General features: G+C 36.9%; 1 long non-coding RNA gene across 4 annotated transcripts in view; it reads left to right on the forward strand.

Moving 5' to 3' along the window:
• The window catches only part of LOC126506610 (uncharacterized), a 262,482-nt gene that overhangs the window by 61,662 nt on the left and 179,502 nt on the right, over window positions 1-21,318 (forward strand). For all 4 annotated transcript variants that reach the window (XR_007593273.1, XR_007593270.1, XR_007593272.1 and 1 more), the window contains exon 2: window positions 15,746-15,809. This is a non-coding gene — a long non-coding RNA (uncharacterized lncRNA). The remainder of the gene's footprint in view (window positions 1-15,745; window positions 15,810-21,318) is intronic.

Below are 21,318 nucleotides of genomic sequence, written 5' to 3' on the forward strand. Positions count from 1 at the left end.
CATTTCTCTGAGGCAGGCCTGTTTTGACTTTCACTTTTAAATCCCCCGCTTTCTCAAATGATTCTTAGACTTTTCTGTCTTGGTGCAGATCTCTGTTCAGCCTATGGTTACAGCCTCAGGTTTCTCCCCTATCTAATATTTTAATGAAGAATCTTAAAGAACTTTGATCCACTTAAAATTATTTCCTCTCCTTTAATATCTTCCCATTGCAAGACAGACCTTTGTTTAGAATTGGAATATAAATGCATCCCCATTTCACTTGGGGTGCACTGCTGGCCAGTCAATCTTCACTTATATCAGCCTGAATTCCAGTGGCTTTCTCTGCTCACATAGAAAGAGTCTTAGGTGAATCAATGGATCCTCAATGTTCTGTGGAGACTTGAGCCCAATGCAATTCTGTGAAACATAGAAGATGTGACTTTAAGAGCATCCTCTGCTCTGGGACTCACAACCTGACAACTTTCTGTCTTTCTTTGTCTCTCTGTTTCTGTCTTCTCCCTCCCTCCTTCTCTCTCTATCTCTCTTTGTCTCTCTCTGTCTCTGTCTCTCTCTCTCTTTTCACACACAGACACAAAGACACACACACACACAAACTAAAGCCTAGGTTTGTAATTATTAACTTACATAATAATGACAGCGATGTCATACAACTTGATTTTTTTATTGTCTTGTTTTTCTAAAACAAAAAAAAATCGGAGCTAAAAAACAATTTCGACAAAATGTGATCTATTTGGCCATGGGTGCATAACTGAAAGACAGCAGAAGTCTCCCCTTCTCATTCTCAGAAAAAATTTCCCTTGGGCTAAATCAAGCATAGAGAAATTTTGCTTAAATGCATTTTTAAAGGAAAAGTCATAATCAATTGGGGAAAAGCAACTGATAATGAAAATGGTTTTCTCAAGCATCAAGATAACATTTGCTGCTGTGAATTCTATAAAAAAAAGTCTTTATATTTCTATAAGAGGCCATGGATATTGCTTTACTTCCCGCTGCTGATTATAATTTTAAAGATGGAAAATCTAGATGGTTCTGTTTTGCCCTGGGAAGCAAATCTTGACTCTGTGGTCAGCCTAATTTCAGATTTTTCTCTCTAGTGTCCAAACTTTACTTTGAGAGAGAATATACAGTATTTCTTCCAATATTACTGTGTATTTTTTTATTCTTGGTTCTGCAATATTGTAATTCTGAAATTATTGCTAGTTGCAAGTTGGATATATAAACAGTCAAGTTATCATGTGGTTGGATTATGATTAACGTAATTCCCCATGCTATGGGGATGTGAAAGATGTGGTATGTCGATCTTAAAGAGCTCCTGAGAGCTGGAACTCTCAGCTGTGGATATCCATTACCTTCATGCTGGGAATGCAAATGATCAACAGGCTATGAGGTTCTTTCTGTTTAAAAAGATGCCCTCTTCTAAGGCACCATCAGGGTGCTTGTTTTGCATGCCTCCATCCATCTGTGCCTGACAATGGTTTTACATGCTCCGAAAGAGTTGAAGCAAAGAGACATGAACAAGAGTCTACGTAGCTCAGAGACAAAGGGCCTATTTCCAGACTCACTCACTTTGGCTTGAATACTGTCCATAGAAAGTAGCAATGCCTTGAGACAGTTACTTCCGTCCTCCATATCACTCAATGTTCTAATCTATAAAGTGGAGATAGTATCACACACCTTTAAAAGTTATGAGGATTGCAGAAAGTAATACGGTGGGACCTAACATTTAGTAAGTAGCAAATAGTAGTAGCAGTAAAAAGTAGTAGTAACAGCAGCAGTAAAATGTGGTTGTTAAAGTCTGGTGTACATATAGTAGCAAACACACTGTAAGAAAACAGTGACTATATAGCAACATTAGTGCAAGACAATATTATTGTGTTATCACTATACACTAGCGGGGCTTTGGAATTTACAAAGCACTTTTATATTCTTATTTTCATGTAGTTCATTTTTTTTTTTGAGACAGGGTTTCTCTGTGGCTTTGTGGCCTGTCCTGGAACTAGCTCTGTAGACCAGGCTGGTCTCAAACTCACAGAGATCTGTCTGCCTCTGCCTCCCGAGTGCTGGGATTAAAGGCGTGCGCCACCATCGCCCAGCTCATGTAGTTCATTTTCAACCTAACTTTATTACTATCACCTTACAGGTGAAGAAAAGGATCCACATTTATTACATTTCTGTGATGGGTGGGAAAGTGATTAGTGACCAACAATAGACCATACCGCTACAAAGCAATAAAGAGGAAACTAGCACTCTTTGATGTCTCTTTCATGTCATGTTCCACCAGTGAATTAAACCTCAGCCCTTATGAATAATAATTAAGAGAAAAAATAGAGATTATCCTAGTTTTTCTTAGTCAATATTCTTTTCATTTACAAAAATGAAGCCTGAGTCATGTAAAAAGGGAGAGACTAGTCTTTTGAAAGTAAGTCATATTCATTAATAGAACAGCTTTTTGTAAATGTTTGTTATTTAAAATTCCTTCTGTGATCCTCCTGGACGTGCAATAACTTGACTCATTTATATTATTCCTTATTCATTCATTCTCACTGGACAAAACTTCTAGCTCCTTCAGTCTCCCCTGACACTCTGTATTTGGCAGCTAATTCGTAATCAGTTCTAATTTGAAAATGAACATTTGTCATTTGGGACCATCACTTAGATAGTTTAAAAACACTGAACCCGCTGTGCAAACATCTGGAAAACTTGAAGATGGGATTTTGCTACAGCCTACACATCTACCAAGTAAATAACAAAGCCAGCCTTGGAAAAGTTTCTATAGAGCTCACCAATAACTAAGATCTATCTTTTAAGAGGACAAAAAGACCAAAAAGCCATTTCTATCATTTTGACAAGCACTTTCACCACTGTATCCTAGTTGCTAATTGATGCTTTAAACCTGTGATCCTATGTACTATTAGATAAGAAAACTGTACCCACAAAAGCACAGACCCACACCTATATAAAGATGGGGTTTGAAGAAAATTTGAAGATGAGGAAAGCCATTCAAAAATGCCAGACTTTGAAAGTACTTCCTTTGGGAATTGTCAAATGCCAATCAAGTACTTGTTGAAGTTAGCTGTCTTATAAAGACCTAAAGACCAGGAACAAGGCTCTAAGTACCATGGCCACAGATTTCTTAGGTAATATATGCAGATAATAAGAGGAATAACATGAAGGAACATTATTATTTTAGTTTTAAAATATGGTAATCTATTCTCCTTTAAAATAATTAGCTTCTCAAGACCTACAGCTTTCTTGTTCATCCCCCTTTTTGATATCCTTCAATTCTGAAAAAAGAAGCTTGAAAACTTTAGGGAGATTCTCTAGAGAGAAGCTTTACTTGAAATGCATACATATTAGTTTTTATAATAGTAAAGAAAGGTTAAAGATGCCACAGAAATGGATCCTGAGACTTACTTTCAGTAGGAGAATAGATGGCCTCCATACTCCATAATCTTGGAAAAACATTGCTAGTATATCTTTTTAGGACAAATTACATGTTGCTCAGGTGTGGCTTCTTTTAAGCAATCATGAGAGACACAGATATGGACAATGACAGCTTCTTCCACAGAGTTCCAAGAAAGCGCTGCAGGGAGGGAATTGCCAATGCAGTAGAGAAGTTTGAAAGTAGAAGTGATAAGCTTCTGGTGAAGCAAATTCTGGCACTATGAATAGCAAATAAAAAGGTGATATGGATGTGAAAGTGTAAAGTTTAGCCAGAAGGACCAGTAGATCTGAAACATCAAGTTTTGTTAGTAAGTAAAGCTGAGTTAATTTCTACATAATATTTTAGCAATTCCTTGAGAATTTAGTATAATGCATCTTGATGACATCTGTAGGTGGACCCTGCACATTCATTCCTGACAGCTCACACCCAAAATAATCACTCAGAAACTATATCATTTAAAATACTGTCTGGCCAATATCTTAAGCACATTTTTTAGCTAGCTCTTATATCCCAAACTAACCCATCTCCATTAAACTGTGTATCGCCACATGTCTGCATCTTACCAGCTAATGTTCCTTCTGGCATCTCTCTCCAGTGAGGCTACGTGTCTACTCCCTGACTTTGGCTTCTTTCTCCCAGCATTCAGTTTAGTTTTCCTGCCTATCTCTGTTCTGCTAAGCCACTAGCCAAAACAGATTCATTCATTAACCAATAAAAGCCACACATAGCCAGAAGGACTTCCTACACCACACATCCTAAACCTGGTCTTCCCTCTAACTCCTTCCAGAACTACCCTTCTACTCTACTCAACCCATTTGCAGCATCCTTTTCTTCTCTCTTTTTTTCCTTCTTATATTTTTAGAAGAGACTATTTCACAGTAGATGCCCTGGCCCTCTGGTTCATAGAATCCTTCCATTTTACATTCTGCAGAGTTCTTTGTGCCTTAAGTGTGGGGGTGCATTGTCAATGCATTAACTGGGGATGGGTGCTCATGTCTAGCTGATCTCTGAATTTTAATTTACTAGTTTTTTTGTAAGGGTCTCCATCTGCTGTAAAAATAAACTTCATTGATGAAGGGTAAGAGCAACACTTATCTGTGTGCAAAAGAATAATTACTTAAATACAATTAAGAATTATACTCATTTAGGAAAGCAGCAGAAGCAGGTTCTCCTCTGGTTCCAGGACCTCAACAGGCATGGATATTTGGCTAACTTCATAGTCCCAAGCATGATTTTCCTCCTATTGAGTGAGTCTTAAGTCCAATCAGGTGGCTGTTAGATACATCCAGGATAAAAGTGCCACTATTGCACCTCTGGGAATATCTTGCCTTGCTAGTCATTGTTCTAGTTCATTGGAATTACAGATGGGTAAGATTATTAATTGCTTTTTTCCCTTGGAAGTTTGCATGCCTCCTTCTGGTCCTCATGGAGGAGACATCAAGGTAGGATATATATAGATTGCTCCAAGTCCTACGTCCAAAGTATGTGCTTATCTTCATCAATAGGATCATATCTTTTTTTTTTTCCTCTGGAAGGGAACAAGGGCAATGACAACAACCTATATTGTTTGTGAGCAGGGGGCCTCCTAGACACTTCTCACAGAATGTTTCCCATGGTTGACACTGTTTTTATTTGTTAGTGTTTTTTTGTTTGTTTTTTGTTTTTTTCATTCCAAGTAAAATTTACTTTTCCTCCCCTCTTCCATGTTCCTCCTCCATCCAGCCCCCATCTTCTGCCTCTACTGTTTATTTTCAGATACAGGCAGGCATCCCAGGGATATCAGGCAGCCACGGTATACCAAACTACAGTGATACTAGGCTCCCCCTCTTCTATTAATGCTGGATGAGGCAGGATGTTGAGTCTGGAAGCTAAGAGGAATGGGTCCCACAAGCAGGCAACACAATCAGAGACAGACCCTGCTCCCATTGTTAGAATTCTTGCAGGAAGATCAAACTACACAACTGCAACATGTATGCAAAGTGCCTAGGTCAGTGTCCTGCAGGCTCACTGATTGCCAGTTCAGTTTCTTTTATCCCCTATAAGCCCAGGGTAGCTGGTTCTGTGAGTTTTCTTGTGGTACCCTTGACACCACTGGGTCCTACAATCTTTACTTCCCCTCTTCCCCAAGCCCCTCCTAATGTTTGACTATGGGTCTGTGCAACTGTTTCTACCAGTTTCTGGGTAAAGAATTTTTGGTGACATAAATCTATTAGGAATCATTCCATCAACTATTTTTTTTCTGCCATTCTGTGTAGTTCTATCCTAGGCCTCTGGGCAATCCTGCCCCAGGGTCCTAACCCTCAGAGGTGAGCTCCCCCTCAGGGATGGATCTGTGCTTGTGCCAATCATTGGTTGGTCAGTTCCACAATTTCTGGCCATCTTTACCCCAGCACTTCCTGTGTGCAGAACAAATTGTAGGTTGAAGGGTTTGTGTCTGAGTTGATGTACCAGGCCCTACCCTGGAAGTCTAACCTGGCTACAAGAGGTGGATGTTTCAAGCTCCATATCCCCTATAGCCAGGAGTCTTAGCTAGGGTCACCTCACTTTAGGAGAGTCTACTACTTTAAGTTTATAGTTCATCCCAAAGATGCCCCATAATTCCAGTCTTCTCTCCCAGTACTCTCTATCTCTCCATACTTCTCCAACCTGATTCCTTAGCACTGTTTTTGTTATTGTTGTTGTTGTTAGATAGGCTATGTTTGGTAGGTGTTGTCACTCAACTGGTGTAACTTCACTTTGTGTGTGTATGTGTGTAAAGTAAATATAAGCCATATAATACTCAAAGGCTTCTTCCAAGACCTTTAGCTAGTTTTCCTTCATCATTCCCTCTTCCTCTTTGTTGTCCTTCCCCACTCCAGTTAAGTCTTCCCTACCTATTTTTCACATTTCCCCCTTAACAGCAACTGTGTCCTACTTTTCTCCTTTCCAGTGGTCCTGTTTGCCCTCTCCAACCCTGCCATGATCCCTTTTGACTTTCTTGTTATCTTTCGATACTTCAGATAATATACTCACATTTAAAGATTCTGAACTAAGTTACACAAATATGAAAGAACATGTAGCATTTGTCTTTCTGGATCTGGGTTACCCACCTTATATTTCCATCCATTTACTTGCAAATGCCATGATTTTATTTGTCTTTATAGCTGAATAGTATTCTGTTGTACCACATTTTTTCTATATCCATCCATCAGTTAGTCAATTTTTTTTAAATTTATTTATTTATTATGTATACAATATTCTGTCTGTGTGTATGCCTGCAGGTCAGAAGAGGGCACCAGATCTCATTACAGATGGTTGTGAGCCACCATGTGGTTGCTGGGAATTGAACTCAGGACCTTTGGAAGAGCAGACAATGCTCTTAACCACTGAGCCATCTCTCCAGCCCAGTTAGTCAATTTTTAAGAAGTCAGTAACTCCAGAGAATTTCATTAGTCTTCTTAGTAATGAATGTGTATGTTGGTAGAGGGCACATTGGCTGTTTCGAAGAGCTGTACCTCTGCGTAAAAAGTAGACTCAATTTTGAAAAACTTAAGAAACAAGTGTAGAAGATAGGGATGTGAAGCAGTGGATTCACAAAGACTGTAGGAACATGAAAAAGACCTTAACAAATTCAAGACAGACAAAACCCCTGCACACAGAAGCAAACTGGGTAAGTGTAGGCCCATAACAGTCTCTACCAGGTACCAAGCACCACTCTTACCCAAGAAGTTTCTTGTAATTGATAGCAACAGCTGGGAAAAAGGAACATAATTTTCTTTCATGGAATTATACTAAATATATCAAACACACTCCCAGTTCGTCCTCATGCTCAACTGTAGCTAAATAAAACTAGACGGAATCTGTGTTTTGTTTTGAGATTTTGTGTTTTTGTCTGTGTTCTGTGTGCTGTTTTATGGGGTGACTTTTGGATTTGTTTTGTATTTTCTTTAAGAAAGGAAAAAAACATGAAGCTGAGTGGGTAGAGACATGGAGCAGCTAAGGACACAAATGTTTTAGCTTTTGGTACAAAATTATTAAGGAGATAATTGGTGTCCTCCTCTTCAATATATTTTTAAATACCTAGATTTGAAGAAAAGAGTGCAACTTTTGTGGATGATAGTTTCCTTTGCACACATTTGTGTTTTAGCCAATCCAACAGCATGTTAATTGATTATTAGTAACTTCCTTTTCGTTGAATATACTAGAAAAGATCCCATAGTGCTGGAATTTTTATGGAATTCAATAAAAGAATATATTATATGAAGTCAGCCCATGAGAATACTGGAAAATGAAATAGCATTTAAAATGAGACCTTTTATTGAAATTAGTCTTTATATTAATTATTTTACATGTTGCTGTAACAATGTGCTCTAATGAAAACAACTTAGGGAGGTAACGGTTTATTTTGGCTATCAATTCAAAAGTATCCTGGCAAACTAGTCAATAAAGTTGTAGAAAAATGAAGCATTTGGTGTCATTGTGGCCTCAGTTAGGAAGATGAAAGAAAGAATGTTTATGTTGAAGTTTTTTATTCCTTTCATACAGTCTGCGTTAGGATGGATCTTCCCACCTCAATTAACTAAAATAATTAAGACATGCCTAGAAGTTAACCTAATCCATACAATCCTACATAGACATTCCCAGGAGTTTTCCCCATTAGTGATTCTAGATTGTGTCAACTGAACAACCCGTGGTAACCATCATACTATTTTATAATCTTGGCGTATCAAATATTCTTTGGCTCATCTATGGGAACCAGAATCTTACTCTTTGGTGATCTGGCACTGTGGTTGGGAAGTTGACTTTATTTCACACAACCATTCAAGTTGATTTGCTGTCTTCTTAGTGTACTTTACTAAGGATTTTGAGGTCTAGCTTGATGTTAACAGAAACACCATAATCAATGTGTAATGACTATCGTAGTGCAGTAATGGATTCTCATAGAGTGTTTAAACATTTCTAGTTACTTTAAAATAGTTTTAGAAAAGCAACAAAGATATAATCAATATAGCGATCAATAGCACAAATTGTAGCTTTCTCCAAAGATCAAGGTTTCTTCAAAATGTAAGTCACAAAGTTAACATAATTTTAATCCAGAGAGTGGCTTGATGTCACAAGATTAAGTGAGCATCACTAATGTGTTGAAGGAGATTGCTTGTTCGTTTCCTGAATGCCCTAACTCAAAATAATCACACAGAAGTTATATTATTTGCGCTACTGTTTGGCCAATTGCTTAAGCATATTTTTAGCTAGTTCTTATATTCTAAACTAACCCATCTCCATTAATCTGTATATGGCCACGTGACTGTGGTTTACCAGCAAGGTTCTAGTGTGTTCTGCGGGTGGCTATATGACATCACCTGACTCTGCCTACTTTTTCTATATATCTCTTTCAGCCTGGCTTTACACTGTTAAGCTATTGGCCGAAAGCAGTTTCATTATTCATTAACAAATAGAAGCAGCACATATACAGAAGGAATTCCCACATCACTAATGTGCTTGCATGGAATCATTTCTATCATTAATACATTACTCAGAGCTTAACATGATATCGCTGAGGGTTTGATTTGGACTGAGATGCATGCATTACACATGTGGATTTGGGTTATCTTATGACATAATACTTGGAGAGAAAAAATATAGATCAAGAATGATTTCAATAGAAAATATTGTACCTGATAGCAATTGATATAAATCATTTATAAATCAAACTGACCGTCTTATGATTCAATCACTTAGCTAAGTAGCTAGATGCAATTTATGTAACAACAAAGAAAAGAGGCCATGAATTTGAAAGGGGGTGCATCAAAAGATTTGGAGGGAGGAACAGGAAGGAGGGAAATAGTATATTATAGCTCCAAAAATGAATAATTAAAATGAAAAGGAGAGGCAAATGCTGATGACAAATTATGATATATTAGTTGAGATACATCCTTCATATGTGGTAAATGTAAAAAAAAAAAAAAAAGATGGTCAGTGCAGTAAACACTCTCAAAGTCTTATAGACCATGTTTCGGCTTGCTTGAAGGCTGAACTAAAAGCATTCATTTGAGGTGGCTCAAATCACACCGCATGACTCATCACCTGCGGTATATCAATCTGCTGCAGTTTGTCTTGGGTAACTCTAAAGTGCTTTCTACAAGAAGCATTCATGCTAATCTGTTCTTTCCTTATCATTAAGGTACTTTAGTACAAAGGGGTAGATTTATACATTGTAACCACATCCTGCATTTTGTTTGTCACAAGTAGGAAAATTTCTTTCACTGGAGAACAAGCTATAGAGAGTATTGAAAATCTTGAGCCAATGGCAAATTTTACCTGCACTTTGTCTGTTTGTTTGTTTCAGGACAGTCTAAAAACTATGTTTTCCCTGGCATGCAACTCCTTAGAAGGCCAAAGAAAGGGACTGAAAGAAGGTAGAACTAAGGTCACATGACCTCGCTCCCTTCATCATCTTCTCTTTATGCATTCCTGCTATTGTCCTTTTCATAAACATTTGTCCTTTGCACTGCAGGTGGAAAATTGCTCTTTTGTTTAGAGTTTAATATTTGTTGCATGTCTGAAAACAAAGGCTTTTTGAGACACTGTTCTCTTTTCTAAAGTATTCCATTGACTAAAGAAGGCAGTGCTTAAGAAAAAGCAGCCTACAATTCACAATCCCAAAAGACCTAGACAACAAAGAAGACCCCAAGAGACATACATGGATCTAATCTACATGGGAAGTAGAAAAAGACAAGATCTTCTGAGTAAATTGGGAGTGTGGGGATCATGGGAGGATAAAAAGGAAGGGGAAAAGAAGGGAAAGGAGCAGAGAAAAATATATAGGTGAATAAAAACAATAAAAATATGGTAGTGCTGAAAATGTTAGCATGATATAATAATGACTTTAACTCAGACATGGACAAAATGGTTGTCTGTTTCATTTGGAATCCAAAGCTTCATAATTTATCATCAGTATTAGTTAAGATATATAGAAGGGTTGTAAGTGGAAATAAAAGTAACTCCAGACACTCTGAAAGCCTATGTATAGTACTGATAGATCAGATACTGTTTGGGGTACTAGAGGCATGAAACTGAGTAGGTACACATCTCACTTTTTGAGTAGTTGGGTGTCTGGAGAGACTTATCCATATTCTAGCAATTATGACACAACTCTGGGCAGTGCAGAGTAGGAAGAAGCAAATGGAGTAGAGAGTCCTTCTTTCATCGGATCATATCCTTCTCTACTTTGATTACTTCAATATAGACTGTTTCGGAGAGAAATAATTGTCAACTTTGAAGCAAATGTATAGTCAAATCATTTTCTTCATAAAGAACACTGAGCAACAACAACAAAAGTTAGGCCTAACCTGAAGATATTTCTTGTCTTTATTCAAAGGAAAATATCTCATGGTTCTAAGTGCATAGAAGATTTTAGAGTTTGGCAGAAAACAGCAAAGGGCAAACAGTTGTAAGTTTCTATATTACTGTTTCAAATTCTCTTTATTGTCTTGTGTTTCTCCACTATTTTCTCCTTTAGTCCACTTTCCTGGTCCTAGCCCTAATTTAACTATTCCATTTTTATTTCTGTTTTAATGGCTTACACAATTACATTCTATCTCTCCTTCATTGAAAGGCCACTCGTGGATGTCTAGTAATTTGCTGACATTGATGGGTATTGCAAATGAAATCCATATATTCTGAAGATTCAAAGCTAACGTTCACAAATGGAAGAAAAGACGTGACATTTATCTTTCTGGGGCTGACCTGCCTAAGCTTCATGCATTTAGATACACAGTTCATTTTTCTTAATAGAAAAATAATATTTCACTGTGTAAATAAACAACATTTTCATTATCCATTCATCACGTGATAAACACGTAGGCTTTCCTTTTCTGGGCTTTTGGCAGTATAGTAGTAATGAGTATGGATAAGCAGGTACCTGTATAGTAGGCTATACAGTCATTTGGGTATTTGCCCGAGAGTGGTAGATCTGAAGCATGTGATAGATGACAATGCAAGGAAGAAAACATAGTCGTTCCTTAGAGCAATGATAGAATAACTAGCATATACAAGCATGATCTTTCATTTCTAAAATTCAAAGGGAAGTATAAGCCCCTTCAGTAGATATATTTGTTACTGTGGTATACTCAGACAACAGAATATTACTTGAGTCTTAAGGAAACAATAGTAACAATTCTCCAAAAGAATCGGATACAGGATGAATGAATATTGAACATGACTGTGTCAAATAAACCAGTTGGCAAAACAAGGCCTACCTACTGGATACTTCCAATTTGATGTCATTCTAGAAAATGCAAACAAATAGAGATAATAGAATGTCAATAGTCCTCAGGGAGGGGTGATTTGATAGAGCATAGCATGTTTGGAGAAATGAGCCTGTTCTAAATGATACTATTAGAATAGCAGATGAGTCTCACCACACATTTCTGCAAACAATAAAAGGCACACACCAAAAGTGAACCCTAATGTAAAGTGCACTTCATGTAACAATTAAATCTTGCTGGAATTCCATCATTTCTATTCTTCTGCTGTAGAAGCTTTTCATAATAGTGGGTGCAATTTGTCTATGGAGACAGGAGATGTAGGGGCATTTTGTTTCTTTTGCAAAATTGTGTCATGAACTTAAAACTCATCCTATAAACGGTCTATTTTCAGAAATATTTACAATGCAAAAGTTATATTTAATAGGCAGTGGGCTTTAAAGTCTGTAAGAATAGTACTTCTACCGAAAAAGAGTGTGGGGGGTGAGGTAGAGTTTACACCCACCTGTACATACTTAGAGATGGATTCATACAAAAACAGAGATTAAGCTAAACCTCAAACACAGAAATTGTTTGCAAAAGTATCTTTAAGTTTGTCCCAGTCTTTTAAGCTCAGCCCTAGTGATTCAAGATATGAAAGAGAGTGCCTTCAAAGGGAGAGTTAGGAAACCCCATAGCCTTGATAAAACCACATCAAATGAGATGCTAACACCCCACATTGATCACACTCAGAAAGCCTGACTGAAGATGTTTATCCTAATCCTCCAATCCAGACACTTCCTGAGATATGGTCAGGAGGGGTAATTACTCCAATACATAAAAACAGAAATGCTCTCAACCCAAACAGCCAGAGAGATCTACATTAGCTGCACCGGCAGTAAACCCTGACGCTGCATCCTTGGTGAAAGAATAAAGCAACGTCGCTCCGGTGACAGCAACATCCATAAATCCAAATTGGATTCCTCCCTTGAAAATGAGCCACAGACTTCATCTCTCCCCAGATTGCTGCATATTAACAAATATGTAGGAAAAACCCAACTGGGAGGAGAGCTTTTTCTTGCTTTATTAGAGTTTAAAATCGCCCTGGACTCAATCTGGCACCAGAAGTGAATCCATGACTGCTACAGAGGGAACGGATGGAAAAACAAATGACGTATATCAGTTCCTGTATCAATCCATCAATTGAAGGATGGAAATAAGCATAAATGGATGCCTTCAAGCGAGAAAGTGAGACAAGGACACCCATCTCATAGCTTAATAGATGCTAGGATGAGTTACTCCTGGGGTTAGAGCTCTACCCAAGCTCAGGGCCTCTGACACACCAAAGAAAAACTGCCTATCAGGGCACCACACTGGGTTGGGTGTCTTTGTGGCATTTCCATCATTCATGTGGGAACAAAGCAAAAGAAGTTAGTCACACATTAGTAACCAAGCTCTCTAGATCCATCTGTGGAACAGTTCTTAGACTATTTTATTGATGATATGATAGAGTAATGATTGATAATAACACACAATATGGAAAGCAGCATGCCTGGTTGATCATTAAAATGTGAATGACAGGAAATAACAGATTGCAATGTGCTTAATTCAATGAGTTTTCCAGTACCCAAAATATATGATTTGTCTCTAGCCTTGGAAAGGCGTACAGTCTTTTATATTAATTAAAAAATACTTTCATACAATAATTTTTAATGATACTCTCTTTTGCCCAAATATTTCCTACCATCCTACAAACCCAACATCACGTTCTTTTCCTCCTTTCTCTTAAAAAAATGAAAAAGCAAACAATATGACAAAAAATACTAAAACAAAATAACAAAAAACTCCACAAAAAAAACATGAGTTTTTTTTTTTTTGTGTTAGACAACTTCTCCTGGGCATGAGGCATGTATTGGAATGTGATTGCTAAAACGCAGTAGCAATCCACTGAAGGGACATGATTTTCTCTTTCCAGCAGGTATTAATTGCAAATTGTTTCATTAATTTTCATTTTTTTTTTGATTTTTCAAGACAGGGTTTTTCTGTAGTTTTGGAGCCTGTCCTGGTACTAGCTCTTATTGGCCAGACTGGCCATGAACTCAGAGATCTGTTTGCCTCTGCCTTCAAAGGGGACTAAAAGCGTGCACTACCATCACCCAGCTACAAATTCTTTCTTGGTGATGGGTAGGACAATGTGTCCATGTTCCCTTCCACTGTTGAAAGGACCTGCTTTTTAGTCCGGGCCACTCAGCCCTGAAATAATCACAGAGAAACTATGTTATTTAAATGACTGCTTGACCTATTAGCTCTAGATTCTTATTGGCTAACTCTTAGATTTTAATTTACCCATTTCTAGTAATCTGTGTATTGCCACGTAGCTGTTGCTTACCGGGGAAAGTTCCATCTGGCTCTGGCGGGGTTACATGGCTTCTCCCTGACTCCACCCTTTTTTCTCCCAGCATCAGTTTAGGTTTCCCTGCCTACCTCTATTCTACCCTCAGGCCAAACCAGTTTTTTTTTAATTCATTAATGGTAATCATAGCATACGGAGGGGAATCCCACATCATTCTACAAACAGATATTTTTTTTCTCCTTTGAACTTATGCAGGTCTTGTATATGTTGCCATAGTCTCTAGGACTATGTGTGTGTCAACACTTTTGTGTCTGGAAGATGCTGTTTCATTGGAGCCATCTACTATTTCTGGCTCTTAGAATATTTTGTGTGTGTTTTTGAGTAGATGAATTTAATATAGTCATTTTTAAAATAAAAATATATACTATGAAACTCTCCTTAACAGTTTTTCACAAACATCTCAAGAAAGAAAACCTTCATATTTCTCCCCCGTCCAAGGTTTCCTTTAAGCCAAGAGCATCCCTACAGGGTAGAGAGCTATACAGTAACATATAGCAAAATGCAATCTTTCTTACCTGTTAAATTCAAAGATGCCAAAGGTCTGCAAGGAGTCATTGTGTAATAAACCATACACAGCATCATGGGTATGCATATACTTAGACCACGGCATCTTTTTCAGACCCTTAAGCTGTAAAATTTGAAAAAGAATTAAATGAGAAGAGAAAGAGGATGAAGAGAAGGAAAAGAAAGAACAGGAGGAAGAGGAGAGGCCAGTTGAGAAGAATAGTGAGAAAGGACCCCAGGGAGTTGGAGGAAGAGGAGGAGCAAGAGGAAGGAAAAGAATATCCAACTACAAAAGGGTCAGAAAGTAAAAGTAAAGTAACAAATATGCAATGAGATATTTACATAATTCTTCCTGGATAATGTTTTCCATGAGATAATATTAGTTCAGTGTTATAACTTATTGCTAATAAATGCTTATATTTGAGTCCCACTCCCTTCACAGTTTATTGAGCCTAAGAAGAAGCACTCAAAACAAAACAAAAACAAAACTCCAAAAATAACCCAAAAATGTCTTAATTTTTTTTAAAAACGATTTTTCATAAGTTTAAGTAGGGAGGGGGAGGGTGGAGGGGAAGTGAGGGAGTGGGAGGGGAATGGGAGGAGGGGAGGAAGTGTAAATTTTTGAATGGAAAAAATAAAAAAAACCTATTTTCTAGGTACTATAAGGAATACAGGATTAATTCTACAAATTGGGAATTTTAATAATGGGAAATAATGCATGAAATTAATAAAAAAAACAAAACACAAAACAACTTTATGTGACTATGTGTTCTGGACTTTGGAAATTAAAACAAGAAGCCATTGCAACACCACCAACAACAACAAATAATACATAGAGGAATTGTATGGGAGAGAGAAGACTGAGAGTTTCTCTTCCCTATAAAGATGAAATTACATGGGCAAAACAGAGTACGGTCCAGGAGAGAAATTCTGGAGGTGGGACCAGCTGAGAATGAAGAGTTGGTGACCACTAGAAAACAGAATTTATAGTTACAAGGACCACACAGGGATTTCACAGGTTCCCCAACTGTTTTAGAGGCTTCACAACTGAAGTCAATAATTAAGTCATTAAGACATAGGAATTCAACCTGTAGGAATATACCTGAATTGAGCTAGTATGAAAACAATTATGTTAGCTCACAAACAATCATTGCTTTCAAGGTAAGAAGAATTGTGAAACTACAGATATTTTCTTTGATCTTCAAAAGAAGACTTTGGATACATTGTAAGTAAAATATGTCTTTGCTACTATAATGATGTAAACTGTGCTTACTATTAAGAAAGTGTGCTAATGGCATAGTTTTATGTTAAAACTAGATTAACAGGAACTATGCGAACATCAATTCACAAAATATTTATAACTGACTTTTTAGGAAAATATTCTATGTTTATCATTTTAAAATATCACCAACAAATACATTGTCAATAGGAGAAATGTACACTCAGGACCTACTCTAGGTATTTGATAACCCTTGGCTTTGTTGGAATGTAGTAGAATATACAGGTATCAAATCTTCATTTCTAAACTGCCCATCATTCTGCCATGTGATTAATTTTTTAGTTTGCACCAATGCCCTAGAAATGATCTATTAAAAACAGAAGCATTAACATGATAGTCTCTGATACGATTATCTGTATAAGTGGTTGCGGGTGGATATAGTTTTATTTATTTTCCCAATATATCCTCTATGTTTGCATCAGCTGAGTTTTCATAAGGTGGAGGTGCCATAAGTAATAGCTATAGATTGTGTAGTCTGGGAATTTTATTCTACACGTAAGCATTGTTGACTATGTTTCTCTGATGTTACCAAGCGACACTCACCCACCTGACCCCATCACTTGTGTTATTCAATGCTTCTTTGCTTATCAACATAAAGAGCTAGATGGAAGATTACAAAGTTGAATTATCTACATTTTCTAGCTAAGCTATTCCAGTTACTTTACAAAAGTTCATGTGGTTATTATTCACTCTACCATAAAAATTGTTATTATAGATGCCTTATATGCACTCATGCACTCATTTACTTACTCTTTCTCTTTTCTCTTTCCATGTAACCTTTATTCTTTACTGCTTTTCTTATTAATGTTGTTCAGTGAGTCATGCATTTATTCACAGGATAATTAGCTTTTGAATCCTACAAAACACTAGACATTGATGTGTCAAATCATAAAAGGAATTTGACAGAAAATGTTTCCTCAAGGAATCTGAAGCCTAATTGGAATCATAGAAACAAAGATACAAAGTCTGTGTTTATGATTGTGTGCTTTTAATGTTTTACAATGTTGATTTTACCTGACATAAAACAAAACTATGAAATAATAACAGTCATTTTCCCTATGATATCCAAACTTCTGGTGTTAGGACATTATTATTAGCACTTGTAACTGCAAAATGCCAAGGACTTTTGCTGGAGTGTAGCCGATATAAAATCTAAAGGGCTAGAGAGGACATTGAGGTGGAACATCAGGTAAAACACCAGGAGGAGATCAGAAAATAGACAGGTACCTGAGAGGACTGGAGGCATTGAAGAGTTGCTGAAGAAGCGTAAAGGCTAGAACCCGGGGGGGGGGGGGTAAAGTTAGAGAACATGTAAGAAACTCTCTCTAGGGTGAGATTCAGCTCCTTGGGAATATTTGGCTTTGTTTTCCAAGTTTCTGCTGCCCAGTGCTAAGACATATCATATTGTTGCCCTAATAATCAGATAGTGACTAAATCTTTTTCTGGGTTATGTGATGCTTGAGATTATTGATAAATGCCATAGTGGGCTCTTTATATGTGGAGATCTATTGAATAGCACTTGGGCATGTTGTGTCTTAGGCAAAGGGGATCCTACCCTGAGCTCCAGTCTTTAGGGACCTCTTCTCTTCTTGTTATTTGATCTTATAGCAAACCTCTTTCAAGAGTGAGATGTTCACAATGTCTATTGCCCACAAATCATTAATCCCAACTCAAAACCTTAGAGATACCTTCAGTCCTAGAATTTTCTGCCCAAGTAGTCTCAATTATCTTTTCAGGATTCCTGTGTGACTCTCTAAAAGGGTACTCAGGGTATTTTTCTGGTTACAGACAGAGCTGGTTAGCATACACTCTTGTAAATAAACACAATCTCAATCTTATAGATTTTATAATAGCAATGCAATACTTTACTTATATCTAAATGTCATCTCTTGGAGAACATGTAAAATATCTCTACTGTCACAAAACTTTTTACCTGGAAATGTTGAAAATTTGGAGGCAGTGGCTATCATATCTGATTCTCTATTACCCCAATTTTGGTAAATTTTTACAGATGGAGTCTCTATGATGAATGTAGATAAAGTTTAGAGAGATGTTCCTGTGTTTTCAACACAAAAGCATCATCAGCTATATACATGACACCATGGAAAGGAAATGAAGAGACAGAGTGCAACTAGGTCTGAGAGGTGTTGCACAGTCCAGTGATAAACACATAGCTGTTCTGGTATAGACTCCATAGGAATCTAAGCCTTGTAAATGTAAACATGACTTTGTTGTTGATGATTGTGAGGCATAGACATTAGTGAATTAAGATCAATGGTGAATGGGAGCTGGTCATATAGTTTCAGGAGAGATGTGTTTAGCTTCTTTCACAACTCAGCGTTAAATGGCATCATATTGGCTGCTTGAAAGTGGATGTGACATATAATTGATATACAAATGTATACAGTAAAATCACTTTTTAATTTCTTCTTCTCTTAAGAGTCAACATGCCAGGAGTATTAGAAAGTTGTTAGATTGTATACTTTCATTAAATTATCAGACATCCTTTGTATATCCTTTTAGAATTGTCTTTTTGAGATATAAATAAGGTATAATATTGAGCTCTATAGAAACAACAGGTAGCTAGAGACAAATTATATAATTAGAAGGAAAATTGGAAGGTAATAGCTTGATTTAAGGAACTCTATTCTTGAAATCTTAACTTGAACCTGATATTTCACCAGGAAGTCTTTGACTCCTATTTCTAGTTGGAGTTTAAAGAAATGTTTATAAAATTAGTATTTTCGAATTTAAGTAATTTAAGAAGAAAACATTGCTTATATTATATTGTCTGCAAATAAAAATTCAAGGAAATTATTTTTTAAAAAATGATTTTCTCAGAGATTCTGACTGAGGATATCATGATAAGAGCCAAAAATTTCAATTTTTACTAAAATGATCAGTTCCTTTTAATAAATATGCCTCATAGTGCTTTAAAAATATTAGTAAGTCATCAAAACATCAGCCTGATAACAACATTTTATATACATATACTTGCTAAATGTATATTATAAAAGTATATATGTACATGTGTGTATATATGTGTGCCTGTGTTTGTATGTTGGGCACCAATCTGTTGTAGGGAGGCTACTTGTTTTTAGGCTGCCTGGCAGCTCAGACTCCCAAAGTAATCACACAGAAACCATATTATTCAAATCACTGCTTGGTCCATTAGGTATAGATTCTTATTTGCTAACATATTAATTTAACCCATCTCCATTAATCTGCATGTCACCATGAGGTAGTGGCCTACCAGCAAAATTTCAGCACATCTGTCTCCAGCAGTGGCTCCATGGCTTTTCCCTCACTCTGCCTTCTTTCTCCCAGCATTCAGTTTAGTTTTCCCCACCTACCTAAGTTCTACCCTATCAACAGGACAAGGCAGTTTCTTTATTCACCAACAGTATTTACAGCATAGAGGGGAATCCTACATCATGTGTTTGTGTGTAAAATATGTATGATATATATATGTACTAGTGTTTTGAGAGTGGTGAATATGTTTTGATAATATCTACCCCACCTCAGCTTTTCAGAAATCCACTCCCCTTCCCACTCAACTTTTTTTTAATGCATCAAGACCAAGTTTTCCATGTCAAATATTTTTGGATGTATGGTCTCCCACTAGATTGCTATTGACTTACCAGTGGCTACACTTCTAAAAGAAACTGTCTCTACCCTTTGCAGACATTAGTGCTTATGAATAGATCCTTCAGTAGGCAAGGGGTTGTGTGTCCAACTCTCCTTTCTATGTTGGGATTTGATCTGGCTTGGGTTTCCACAGGATTTGTACATGCTGTAACAACCACTTTACATTCAGATGTGTAGCTATTCTACTGTGTCTAGAACACATAATTTTCTTGGAAACACCCACTGCTTCTTAAACTTTATCAGCTCTCTCTTCTGCAATGATCCATGAACCTTGTGAGGAAAGGGTCCATTATATATACTACACATAGGGTTGAGCATTCCTCAAGCTCATTACCTGCCCTAGATCAGTCTTGGGTATCACAGACAGTACCAGCTTGGATCGTCATATAGCAATAAGCTCAAATTGCTATAATTAAATTATAGTCAAATTCCAAAGTATAACAAAGAGCACAGTTGAAAACTGGTAATATTTGTGGGTCAACAGGACTTCATTGGCCAACAATTCTAAAAACTAACCCACCCCAGACACATTTTTATTTGTTAGCCTCTGATGGCTACTAGGGGTATTACTGACCTGGTATAGAGTAATTATCTTTTCACTCATTTTGTATATGTCTCTGTGTATAGTTTAGAAAGCTTCTATATGACATTTTAAAAAAGATCTTTAAAGGTTATTCTAATACAGTGATATCAATAAGGATAAGTAAATAGCACTAATACCAACTTGTTAAAGTACTATTTCAGTTATTTGTTATTCCAAAATTTATTTTGCTCCACTGACTAGATACTGACTAACTCACACCAACACATGAGTTTTATGGTCTGAGATGCAACTTCTCTGAATTTGTTCTTTAATGTGCTAACTCCAATTGGGACTATATTAAGAATGGGGCCAAATGACTGTAATTAAAGTTAAATAAAATTTACTGAACAAAGAGAAGGAACCCCAAGAGTGTGGCTACATCGAGAAAATGCAATAAGTAAACGCAGCAATATAGGAAGTAAGGTCTCATGAAACCTATCTTGATTTCCCTTTGACCTTGACTTCAGCCACTAGAAAGTTTCTACTGTTTCTACTGATACCTTATTATGGAAACACTCTGGGGCAAATTCTGCTAGCTACAAAAATTCTTAAAATTGATGAGCAGTAGACAGAGTCACCATGATTTTGACTTTGTGAACTTTATGATAAAGATATTTTACTGATCATCCAATAAAAAGGTCAATATTTAATTCCATCCAATCCTGACACTAGAATGACTTCAACTGGCTAAGTCCAGCGCTCTTCTTTCTTCTTGTTCTCTAACAGGTATTGTTAAGATGTGTTCTATGCTTCTTTTCACTGTGTTTTGTGATTCAATCCATCCTCCAATGAATTTATCATTTCCTTTTTTCTTTGTTTCCCTCACAAGAAAATCAACACATTACCCTTTGTTGTTACTGATTTGAGGTACTCAGTACTACAATATGGCATATACTCAGATATATTTTGTACTAGTTTCACAGTTCAGATTCCACAAAAGCATCTGTCTTGTTTCTGTGAATGCAGGACAGGCAGGAGCTGTGGATGAGGGGAGTACCTACTGTGTACCTTCTTAAGTGAATGTCCCTCCAGCTGTGGCTTCACAGAAATAGAAATGACAAAATGGGAATGAATGATGCAAAAGAATCTCTTTCTCAGGGAAATTGGTGGCAGGTAAAAGAGTTGTTTTCCTCCAGGAGGTAGAACGCTTGATTAAGAGAGGAATTTTTGCCTCTTGACTTCAATGGATAACTAAATGTCTACACTTATTAAAATAGATGTAGT

This window comes from Alexandromys fortis, unplaced genomic scaffold (assembly GCF_014885135.2).
Source record: "Alexandromys fortis isolate MF-2015 unplaced genomic scaffold, M_Fortis_MF-2015_v1.1 scaffold_0, whole genome shotgun sequence".
In the NCBI taxonomy this organism is placed as follows: Eukaryota; Metazoa; Chordata; class Mammalia; order Rodentia; family Cricetidae; genus Alexandromys; species Alexandromys fortis.